The sequence below is a fragment of the Lepisma saccharinum genome, chromosome 9 (assembly GCF_977018435.1).
Source record: "Lepisma saccharinum chromosome 9, izLepSacc3.1, whole genome shotgun sequence".
NCBI lineage: Eukaryota > Metazoa > Arthropoda > Insecta > Zygentoma > Lepismatidae > Lepisma > Lepisma saccharinum.
The window spans coordinates 34,179,867-34,192,560 of NC_139237.1; the positions used below are offsets into that span (position 1 = coordinate 34,179,867).

General features: G+C 37.7%; 1 protein-coding gene across 1 annotated transcript in view; it reads left to right on the top strand.

The window, feature by feature from the left end:
- LOC145991991 (dexamethasone-induced Ras-related protein 1) overlaps positions 1 to 12,694 on the top strand; it is a 542,058-nt gene that overhangs the window by 197,194 nt on the left and 332,170 nt on the right. The window lies entirely within an intron of this gene.

The window sequence follows — 12,694 nt, forward strand, 5'->3', positions numbered from 1 at the left end:
TGTCTCTTCATCAATATTGTCCAATCGTCGCTCGTCCTCGTCAAGATTATCCAAAAGTCGTCCTTTACCAATGTTGATAAACACAGAGAGCGGGAGCTGCGTACAAGTAAGTGGAGGAGTGCACTTCAATATATTTTAATGATTTGGATTTCAAAGTCAAAATAATAGTTCGCTCAGATCAAATGGGCAGATTAAGAGTAAGGGAGAGTTCACCTCTCCGCCCGCCTGCTCCATCGGACAAGTTTGAAACAATAATTTTAGAATTTTTAGTATACTTGTTTAGCGTCGTTTTTGTGTCACTGCAGCTAACTTCAACGATGAGCATGAAATATTACGTATTACACTGATGAAGGAAGACGCATATGAAAAGAGATGTAAGAGGTTACCGTTCTGCAAGGCATTCAAATGTCAACTTCTTTCCACGCAGTACACTCTGGGTTGAGTTATTACACACTAACGGGGCTGTGGTGCCTGGACCCACAGCTAGAATAATCCTTCGTGAGGCTTGTGTTCTGTTTCCTGCACTCTTGTGTTTCTGAGTGTCACTTCATCAATTTCATCTGATCATCCTCATCGTCGCAATTAGCCAAAAGTGACCGAAAACAGCTTTAAATAACCTACACATAAATATAAATAAATACTCCCGAAGAAGAATCCATGTCTAGAATCCATGAATTCGAACCGAAAAAATTTTCTGTCGAGAAAAAAAAAACTAATGTCAATTATTACATAAGTAAATGGCTTCATTGATTGATTGATTGATTTTGTGTTTCAAGTCCACTCTATGCACAGTAAGGCTAATCGGGACTGGACCTACAGTTTAAAGTGGGATCCAAACCACTATGTTCCTCCAAGAAGTAAATGGGATCAGTCTCCCTTTGACATCCAAAGTTAAGGTATCAGCCCTCGAGACACCAAAAACTAAGAAAAGAATCTTCAATATTAACAGAAGAGTAAATTGAATGGTCGGGGGAAAAATATTAAGTCAACTTTCGTAAAACTCCATAAAATTTTAATCGCAAACTTTACTGGGCATGTAAATCAAAAGGTACAAAAACATGATTCGACGAATGGAAGTTTCAAAAATATGAAACAAAGGAAAGTATGTTCTAAAGCTCAGCACAGCATCAACATGGCAAGAAATGACACCACTCCCTCGCTTACGACAGAAAATTGAGTTACATGGTTTTTCCCCTGACTCTTCAATTGTGATCGCCCTGGCTATTATCTAAAATTATATTATAACCCTTTTAGACGATTCCTAAGATAATAATTAATCTAAAAATCCTCTCAATTTAGTTGCAATGATTTTGCGCAATGTTATTTGGAATTTATTCAATGTCAAGAATTCAAGCAAATATGCTCCATTCTGCACAATAAAATAGAAATACTTACTTCAATGAAGCAAAGCGTAGTACAGAACTCCAAATGACTATTACGAGGACGAGAAAGAAGGTCCTCTTTCGAAAAGTAGAATTAGAATATAGTGTAAGTAGTATAACTAATAGACAATGGATAATGTCGAATCAACATTGCATTATGAATATATAATAATCCTTGAATGGATTCAGGGAATGTCGTATATCGCCTTCCACCTAACATTTCTACGCAGTTATAGATTGATTGATTGGGTTTATTCACTTCTCTGACACTTTTGACTAATCGCGAAGATGAAGATGAGTGATGATATGATGAAATTGATGAAGGTACACTCACAAAGAACACTGATGCTCCGATCATGATTCGAACCTGAGACCCCTGGCGTCCCCCACTTCACAAGGAGCTCTGCTACGTAGTAATATTTTCGTCTTTTGCTGTTGGTTCTGACCTGCACGTGTGCCCATCTGACGTTGAGTTAAGTTGTTTAATGGCGATGTACTCTATGTGGATAAAGCATAATGTATCTGTTAGCTACAAACTCTGATGATGTGCTTTACCTTACATCTACATTCTAGAACAATGCGTCATTCCTAAGACACATTCCAAATCCTTCTAAAAGTATAGCAGGGGGAGCAGTAATTAAAAAAAAGCCATCAGTAACCGCCGAGAGTACATCGTTAATCCACCACTGAATGAGGTACACCTTGTTCTGTGTGTTCGGGAAGTAACTGTGCGGTGGCTGTGGCCAGTTGACGGCCTAATACTAGAGAGTGGGAAATTGATATGATAAAGCAGTGCAGCCTCTTTGCACTTGTAACGTTTGATCCTTAACACCATGGAGTAACTCTTCCGAAATAAGTTCTAAAAAAAATAGTTTTGCATGAATAACCTTAATAGCGTGTTAACTGAGTTAACCAAATTAACTGAACTTTGATCTGTGAAAATTGTCACCATGGACATGGAAGACAGAAAGGTTTTGTAATTCCTGATAGTGTTACTAAGGAAACTGCGAATAATGGTCTATTGTAAAAAAAAAATCCTACATTTCCATGTAAATGTTGAAAAATTGAAACATAAGTGTACTAAATATAATTTGTAGAAAATTGGAACTACGAATGATAAGAGATATGAATGTGGCTGGGAAATTGCAGATGTGGAATTCAATACGTAATATTGGAATGCCCAGAGTATAACAGGAACCGAAGTATCTTGTACAGAACTCTACAGAAACGAAAGGTAAAATATCAAATAAATTTGACGAGTTTAATGATGAATTCAGATGCTCAAGAAGGATATAGATCGCTAGTGTACTAAGGAAGTATAAATACCATTGTGAAGGGGTAAGTTTATATTTTTGTCTTAATTGTGAAATAAGAAAAAAAGAGATATGGGGATATACACGTATATTTATCAAAGACAATAATGTATATATGTACAAAAAGAGGAAAATCCATTGACAAGAAAGAGTGAATGGATTTTTAGAAGTACAGTGTAAATCTCTCATTCGAGGTGTTCCTTAAATTAGAGTTATTGGTTCTCTCTTGGATAACGACGATTAAACGAGGCTCACGTAGAAATGCGGTTGCGGTCCCCATTTGTGTACATACTACGGTAGTTTGGTCAAGCTACAGCTATCATTTTACGGAGTATTAATTAAAAGAATATAAAGATATGAACATCTACCTATCAGCCACACCAATGCACGTGGAGATATGTAAGTCGTTTTGCCTGAAACCAGATCTGATAAGTCCTGTCTCCCAAGCGATTCTGTAACCTAAGACGTCTTCTACTATCGCAGGGGTGTGTGTTATACCCAACATCAGTGTGTGTCTTGAACAAAAATTTTACATAAAAAGGCGATTATTAAGTTAATAGTGTTGAGTATTGGAGTGCATAGGTGACACCACTCTGTACTAAGTCCACATGAACCTGGTTTGCAGCGAGTACATACCATTCTCCTGTTGACATTCCGTTCGGTTGACTTGATCGAGTGCAAGGGTCGTGCTACCAGCATATGTGAGGCATGAGTGATCACGCAAGCATGTAACCTGTGGAAACACTGCTTGAACGTCATGGCCGATGCAGTTCACAATTCCACAACTATATTAGAAAATTAATTTGCTTCAGATAAATATCCTTTCTCACTATTGTGTTCAAATATGGCATGATCTTGCTAATAATATGTAAGGTTATAAGATCGAAGTTCAACATTTGTTTGTAATAGGGCAACTAGCGTAAGGGTCGGGGGGGGGGGGCGGGTCCGAACCCACCTGACTTATCAAGAGACGCTCCAAGGGAATAAATTTTATATTTACATTTTTCGGAATTTAGCAACTGGCATACGATGTGAATAATTTGTACATAATATGACTGCCAAAACTTGGCATTCACGACAATTATGAACTTCTTTAGTTGTGAAATTATAATGTATTTACATTTTTTATACATATTTCTTTTGCTCGTGGTGATTGTCAAACTGGGTTAACATACAACATTGTGATATATAAATGATGGTTCAAGCTGTGAGTGTTAAACGTATGCATAGAAGTAAACAAAATCTCCATAAATACAGGGCCGCATAGGAATCGTTTTCGAGATAATCGTTAATGTGTGAATGTATTGTTATGATGCGCGACATTGGATGTTTGTTAATACTCATGCTTATCGTGAGTTGTTAGAATTAAATATCAAATATAAAGCATATCGTCAAACGGAGCAACTTCGTCATGAGACCAATAGATATCGGTAGGATTGAAGATGATGACTGATTTTATTGTCTATGTTTTGTTTCCTTATGATACATGTGCTAAACTTGTTTTGTTTTCAAACACGTTGTAAGATTTGAATGTTTAAAAACCAATAAAAAATTAAAATAAAATAAGAATAAAAGACACACAAACGTCAGTACTTTGACAAGAAGATACATTTTGCAATTCATACCATTTTGCGTGACGATCTTACCTCTTCATGGGGGTAATTTTAACCTGCTAGGAACGTAAGCAGAGATGACGAAGTTACCCCATTTTCTGGGGCAATTTCGTCACGATAATGCTGACTTATTTGCCCCCTAATATTTTGTAATTTCTTTGGTATTCCTTCATGACAAAGTGTTCCTCGCGTATAATTTTCGTGTTGTCACTCGCCACCGATTTTGCAGGGCACATTGGAATATGCCAAAATCTGTACGAAGTTAACCGTTTGTCGATACGACACTAACGTGTTTGTTGGGCGAACGCAAATTTTAAAAATGCACACCTCGCTAAGATCGGTGTTCATTAAATTATTGATTATAAACAATATCGTTATAGTCGTAATATTTTAATCTACATTGAAAGCGTTAAAGAATGCTATTGTTGTTTCCTGTGCTTAATTGTTGTATCTTTCGTATATATCATTGTTTTCTGTATTGTTTCTGCTCCTAAACAACCAAACGTATTCTTTTCCACCTCTTAAATGCAGTTAAAATATACCGCCTCTTGTATGTGAAATCATGTCAAGTATGTGTGTAAGAAATTTTAATGTGGCGTAAAACGAAGGGTTCTTCGAATTTATGTCTATTTTGGTGAGTTCTAGATATAACATTTTTAAAATTTATCATGTTAATTTTTCATCTAGTCGGACAATGACACACTAGTGATCCTTCTCATACACCAATCTTTATTATTAGGAAACCTTCCTGAATATTTATTTCATTTAGTTGTTGATTTGAAAAGATTTGTAAAAAATAATAATTTTGTCACAATAATCACTATTATTCAGGTATCATTTTGATAAACATAATGTACATTCTGCCACTTTTAGCTAATCGTGACGGTGAGAAAGAGTGATGATGAGACAAAATTGATGAAGGGATACTCGCAAGGGACATCTATGCCCAGGTCGGGAGTCCCTCCCTCCTCCCTCCTCTCTCTCTCCTCTCCCTCCTCTATCTCTCTCCTCTCTCATCTCTCCCCTCCTCTCCCTCCTCTCTCATCTATCCCCCTCTCCCTCCTCTCTCATCTATCCCCCTCTCCCTCCTCTCTCATCTCTCCCCTCCTCTCCCTCCTCTCTCATCTATCCCCCTCTCCCTCCTCTCTCCTCTCTGTCTCTCGTAGAAGGAGATGGGAGAAAATACGTAGTAAAGCTTCCCATCTCTCTCTTCTCTCCCTCTCTCCGCTCTCCCTCCTCTCTCTCTCCCTCCTCTCTCTCCCCTCTCTCTCCTCTCTCCCCCTCTCCCTCCTCTCTCCCTCCTCTCTCTCTCCTCTCTCCCTCTCGTAGAAGGATATGGGAGAAAATACGTAGTAAAGCTTCCCATCTCTCTCCTCTCTCTCTCCTCTCTCTCCCCTCTCTCTCCTCTCTCTCCCCTCTCTCTCCTCTCTCCCCCTCTCCCTCCTCTCTCCCTCTCCTAGAAGGAGATGGGAGAAAATACGTAGTAAAGCTTCCCATCTCTCTCCTCTCTCCCTCCTCTTTCCCTCCTTTCTCTCTCCTCTCTCTCTTCCCCTACTCTCTCCTCTCTCTCTCTCTCTCTCTCTCTCTCTCTCTCTCTCTCTCTCTCAGAAGGAGATTGGAGAAAATACGTAGTAAAGCTTCACTGATTTTGTTTTGAGAGGGTAACTGATGACAGAAAACTATAAGAGTAATGTGCGTGCCACGTTGTCAGATCTAAAAACTTCAACATCAATCGCGTTTTACGCTGTCAAATTACTTGATATTCTGCCGTATAGTTGGCAATATTGTAGCATGACCCCCTTCCCATCACAGTGCAATGGTCTTTTAATCCAGTCCTGGTCAACCTGTCTTGTTTGCGAAAAGGCTCTCTCGTATGTCCGCGTGGACTGCAGAGGGAGCAGCGATACTGTAGAGTTTCAAGAGGGTTGAAAGGAGACGTTAAGCGAGGCAAGAGATTTTATCGGTAGCTTTCGTACAGTGAGAAATCTCTGGCCTTTCCACGCAATGTTTTTACCTCCCTACGTAAGCAGCTCCCGAATTACTGTTGCTTACTGGCCTTGAGTTGGAGCGTACAAGCGGGACGCTCCCACCGCACGGAGGACTCGCTGGTCTCCACAAGTGCATACAAATTTCTCAAGCCTATTTAAGCAGAGTAAATTAAATTAAAATGCTATTCGTTACCATATTTCCCAGAACTGTTCGAGCAAAATTTCTTGACCAAAAAATAGCTTTCGGTCATCTGAACGCACAGTTATTGCGTGGCTTAAACATATATGCAAGTACCTATTACAAATGTACAGCTTTAAGATATTCTTGTGAGGTACTCTTCTGCATTATCTGTATAGTCGATAGCAACATAATAGTAGGACAATAGTGAATCTGTAATTTATCTATTTATTGTTGCTGAAGCAGATATTGACCTTTACTTCCTTGGTCATTCTCTTTTAATTCTAGAGTTTACGAGCTGTATCTTTCAGAGTAAATCCTGATCAAGCCCGGCGTCATAGTAGCAAGGGGAGGAGCTATAATCTGTTGTAGTCACTGCGCGTCCTTCTTCGTCGATCTCCTGCCGAACACCCAAACGGCGAGTAGGTAGCAACTGCAGAAAACTATATATCCCCCTCCCCTCCCCTCTCTCTCTCTCTTTCTGTCTCCCTTCTCTCTCTCAAGCAATAATCTACCTTCGAATTTAAATATTTAAAAATTGTTACAAAATATTTTTGGAATACGTAATATAATATTATCATAGCAGTACATGAACTTCTTTGTCAAAATTGAAAAACGTATTTCGGAATTAAAGTGCTCACAATCATTTCCATATAATTCTATTCTATTTCTACAAAGGCGTTAGAATGAGCCAGCCTTCCACGCGACTTAAATTATTTGTCCGCTTTACTTAACGCATTGTTTGTGGTGGGGGGAGACGGGGGTTATCTGTTATACCTGCAATCGGTGCATAATTGTGAAGTGTTTCACTGTGGTATGGGTCAATCCATATCAAGTGGTACAACATGGTTGCTTGACCATTTTTTTAAAAATGTATATAATTTGTGTGGTGTGAATCTCATATGTTGAGAGTTCAGAACCACTAATTTTATTTTTACTACAGTATCACCGACTTGAAGATGGCGGGCATCTTTATCATGGCGAGCGTCATTTTCACCATTCGTAAGTATCAGCGGCAACTTTTTTATCTCAGCTCTGTTGAGTCCTAGGACAATGAGACAAAATCTGTGATGTTAAGCACATTATAGGCTACAATTACATTTTCGTATAATATCCTCAATATTATTCCTACATAATACATTTTAAGGTCAAAATTGTGTATCCTAATCGCTCAAAATGTCATTTTTGGACATTTTTTTAGGGAGAAGGAAGTTTGTTTAACACTTGAATTTTTGTGCATGAAACTGTGTACCAATAGTGTGTGTCAAAATGATTTGAAGCTTGAGACTTTAATCCTTTTTTTCTACTAAAGTAAAAAGGTAAAGTGTTCCCCTGTGCTCAGCACCACGCCATGAAGGCGTATAGGGGGTGCGGGGGTATCGCCCCACACTTTCTTGATCTTGTCGTGAGTGGGGGTGATGTGATCAGCATCACGCCCCTGACCGCCTTTACCCCCCCCAGGGTTTCCCCCAGGTACCCATGTTATTCGACGCTGGGTAGGCACCGGGGCCGCTTCCAACGTTAGAAAAGTTCCCGGATTTGAACCGGCAGGGGATCAAACCCGGGACCTTTAGCATGGTAGTCAGACGCGTTACCGACTTTTTTTACCACTTTTTTTTAACAAAATTTTATTTCTTCAGCATATATACAAAATAGGTCTGTTTTCTTACATAACTGTTAAAAGTATTGTATAGATTTTTTAAAATAGTAAGTAATATAGTAAGAGTCCCATTTTATCTATCTGATACAAGATTTTTGGCGTAAACATGCATTTGTACCTGTAATATAAATATACGTTTCTTCATATATAAAATACCTGTTTACACTTTCACACCACAAGTATACAATTATTGTTGTCTAAACAACACTGAGGTAGTTTCCAAAATACTCATACATTTTTGGATATTGTAACATTTTCCATCTAGTTCTTTTTTAAATACTGTGTGAACAAAATGCTATTGCTCTCATACTTTTTACAAAATACATAATATATTGTCTTAGCTATTAACCAAATTACTGCATTGTTTTTCTTTTCTGGAAAATATTTGAAATCTGGTCTTGTACACATCGACGGTTGAAAGTACTGTGGTGCTGTTCGACATATTTGTCCTAGATATGTCGTTAGGCATTTCCAAATTCCCTTTACTCCATTACATGTTACTATTCTATGTTCAGTGGTGTCTATCTCTCCACATATGTGGCATTTATTAGTTGTTATTCTCTTGATATTATGTAAGCGTTCATTAGTTGGTATAATATCATGTATTACATTGTACCAAACACTATACGCTGATGTATCCAGAAATTTCTTATTTAAATTTTTCCAAATATTTTGCCATCTGTTATTGTGAAAATGTTTTTCAATGCAGTGAGTCGGTATCTGCAACTGTTGGTGAAACAGTGTATATAAGTATTGAGAGAGTTTTACATCTTCACCTTTTGGCGGAAGCACCACATAACTGAATTCTTGCATCAAACTTCGTAGATATATCGGTCCTCTTTTCAATCTGCGTAGATCTGGCGGATTTTGGGGTGGAAATTCCTCCGTCCATAACTGTATCCATAATGATGTAATGGAATCTTCAATGCCATAGAGCGTATAGGATCTTGCCAGGAATAGGGATTTGCATTTGATCTCAATATTTGTGAGCTCCAATCCTCCTTTTAGTTTCATTTGCCATAGATTGGATAGTGGTATTTGAAAAAAATGTCCATACCACATAAACCAACCAATTGCTGAATTCATTATTCTGAGGTATTTTTAATTGATTGGGATCACTTGGGCCGTATAGGTTAATTTACTAAACATATATGTTTGCAAAAACCACACTCGTTGTATCATGTTCAACTGTCTGCTGCGCATTTTATAGCATTGTATGCGATTGTCTCTCGCTATCTTTTGCCAATTGGATTCTAACATTTGTTCCTCATCCCTGTGAAAAATTATTCCTAATATTTTAATTTCCTGTACATATGGTATCCCTATATCTGGATATTTTTGATCCCATGTGCCAAAGGGTAGCGCCTTTGATTTTTCCATATTTATTTTGTCCCCACTAGCACGGCAGTATATATTCAGGCTTTTCATGCTCGTAAAGAAATCCCCAGCTGAACACGATTCCGATGACCTCCATCAGTTGCAGTACGCGGCCATCCACTCCATTTTCTCACTTACGCAGAGAGTTCTTCAGCTGGGGTTTTCTTTACGAGCATGAAAAGCCCAAGATCGCACAGTACTGATGTCTACGCATTCATCCCCATAAAATGCCTTCAGTCTCAGATGAATGTCAATTTGTAGCACATTTTCTGCGGTTAGAAACTCGATCACGGCACGCTACTTCAGACGCTCCACCGACATTTCATGGTTATATGCTGCCATTTTCCTTGCTATAGTTCAGCACCCCCTGGCGATAGAAGTTTGAAACCTTCAATGGAGAAGCGGGAAAGTCTTATAAGCGCAATCCAAAATGCGTTTACAAGGTAACACGAAAAAAAACAAAAAAACAACATAGGAAGCTTTACGTTTCATCACGCCCTCGTATATATACTTTATTGCAGATCCATTTCAGGATTGTAATGTTGTTGATTGACATTTCAAATTACAGTTTGCAGAATTTTAACACAAAATGTTAATAAGAAATTAAATTAGGCATACCACATTTAATGCAAAATTGAATTTTTACGAGTTTTGTACATTTTAAACCAATTGAATCTCAAACTAAATTTTTTTACTATAGTTACTTACCATGGAGTGCTCTATTGTGTACAAATTTCAGATTTTTAAACAACTGCCTACCAGAGATATTTAACCCTGAACTTGGAATATTTTAACAAAAAGTAGAAAAATGGATTAAAATCTCAAGCTTCAAATAATTTTGACACACACTATTGGTACACAGTTTCTTGCACAAAAAATTCAAGTGTTAAACAAACTGCCTTCCCCCTAAAAAAATGTCCAAAAATGACATTTTGAGCGTTTAGGATACACAATTTTGACCTTAAAATGTATTATGTGGGAATAATATTGAGGATATTATACGAAAATATAATTGTAGCCTATAATGTGCTTAACATCACAGATTTTGTCTCATTGTCCTAGGACTCAACAGAGCTGAGATAAAAAAGTTTCCGCTGATGCTTACGAATGGTGAAAATGACGCTCGCCATGATAAAATTGCCCGCCATCTTCAAGTCGATGATAGTAAAAATAAAATAACAGTGGTTCTGAACTGTTAACATACGTATATGGCTCACACCACACAAATTTTATACTTTTTATAAATGGTCAAGCAACCATGCTGTACCAATTCATATGGATTGAACAGCCAATCACCAAGAGGCTTGTTTCTCAGCGCGACAGTTGCCTGTTAGCTGGAATTGTCTCTTAAGAAATAAAGGTTACACTTTATTATGCATAAGCTTCGATTTAAGTTATGTGGTCCCCTTGATATAAAATGTATCTACTTTCGAATACATTGAATCCATTGTGATTTATTCTCACTTTTCTTTTATAGGTAAGATACCCTTCCTTCCTGAATATAGAGAAGAATTACTGAATGGCAATTCTGCAATGATGTCAACTGTATGAGTTTCTTACTTCTAAGGTAAGTAGTAATATAAAGAAGCTATTTGCGATTGAAGCGACAAGACATATATTGTATACAAATTTAACACTAACATATCACTAGCATGCTTAAGCAAGAAATAATATTAACTTTCATCAAACTATAACCTTATTCGACCAGGACTCATATTTCTGGAAGACATCATACATTACTAAGCCAAGATATTAACACCACTGTGTTCAGAATGAGCCAAGGTGGATTTCTTAAATCTTTTCTGCTCCTCCCCTTATTTTGAACACTGTGCATTTGAAAGCCTTAAATTGCGTGGCAAAGTAAGGAAGTGACAATTTACTAAATTGTGACTGGTGATTTGAAGCTAATTTCTAAGTGTAGTCGGTTTCTTTGCGTTCACACATACACAGTGTAGGTAATGTATACGAGTATTAAAAAATGATATGCGATACATTGATTTTCAAAATGCAATATGAGTGAAGGCAAATACTTTGGATGTTAATTAATAAGGACACGCTCTCTACCGGTTCCGCTTGGATTTAATTAACGCATTTTAAAATTAGTTTCTTTGTATCATTTGTGATTTTTAGCAAAAGGATGCGAGCAAAAAGTTTGATTCAGGTGGAGTTAGTGCCTCCGGGAGTGTAAGAGTGGGCTCGAACCCACCCTCAACCAGTCTTAACCCGACTTCTTGCCCACTCAAATAATCTGGCAGGGGTATTTTCAGAATAATATGTGTTAGAACAGTGGTTCCCAAAGTGTGTTCCGCAGTGCCCTGGAGCTTACAGGGGCGCAGCGAAATGTTCCTATATTTTCACTGAAATGATAATATGATTATTCCAAATGTGTGCTTATTTATTACATGTTACACATAAAATGTTTCTAAATTTGAAATATGCGTTTATTTTTTAACTTAAGGCAAGCAACGTAACCACGCTAACTGAGCGTTGCAAGTGTTAAATAGGCCTAAATTCTGACTTGTGCGCCGCGGTAAAATCTTGAATCACTAAGGGCATCGTGAAACGAAAAAGTTTGGGAACCCCTGTGTTAGACCAAGACTCACACACGCAGATGTTAATGAGACATAGAAGAAGGTAGAGAAAGAAGACGGAAAAGAATCATAGAAGAAAGAGGAAGATATAAAGAAACTAAGAGAGACAGACGTGAAGAAATCAAGCAAAAGGGATAGAGGTTAAGAAATAAAGGGAGAAAGAAAAATAAAAAATATGGAGAAATAATTATTAAAAGAAACAGAAGAAGAATGACTGAGAGGGGCAGAAGGAGAAGAAAGAAAATAGACAGAGAGAATGATAAGTAGAGAGGGAGGGAAGAAAAATAAATATGACGAAAAGCGATAGAAAAAAGAGAATGCTATGAAGGAGTCATAACCATTTCAGAACGGAGAGACCACATAATATTTCATCCATTGTTGGGCTCCGAAGAACGATGCCAATAGTTTGGTTACAAATCCAGGAAAGCAGCTACAGAATCTCTCGAAACAATGAAAAATGAAAATGACACATTGCCGAATGGTTGCTAAACATAGCAAGAATAGAAGATGTTCCACTACTTACGATAATGTCACAGTTCTAGTTCAGATTACTACACACGGAATTATAACATTTGACGACCATTGCACTGAA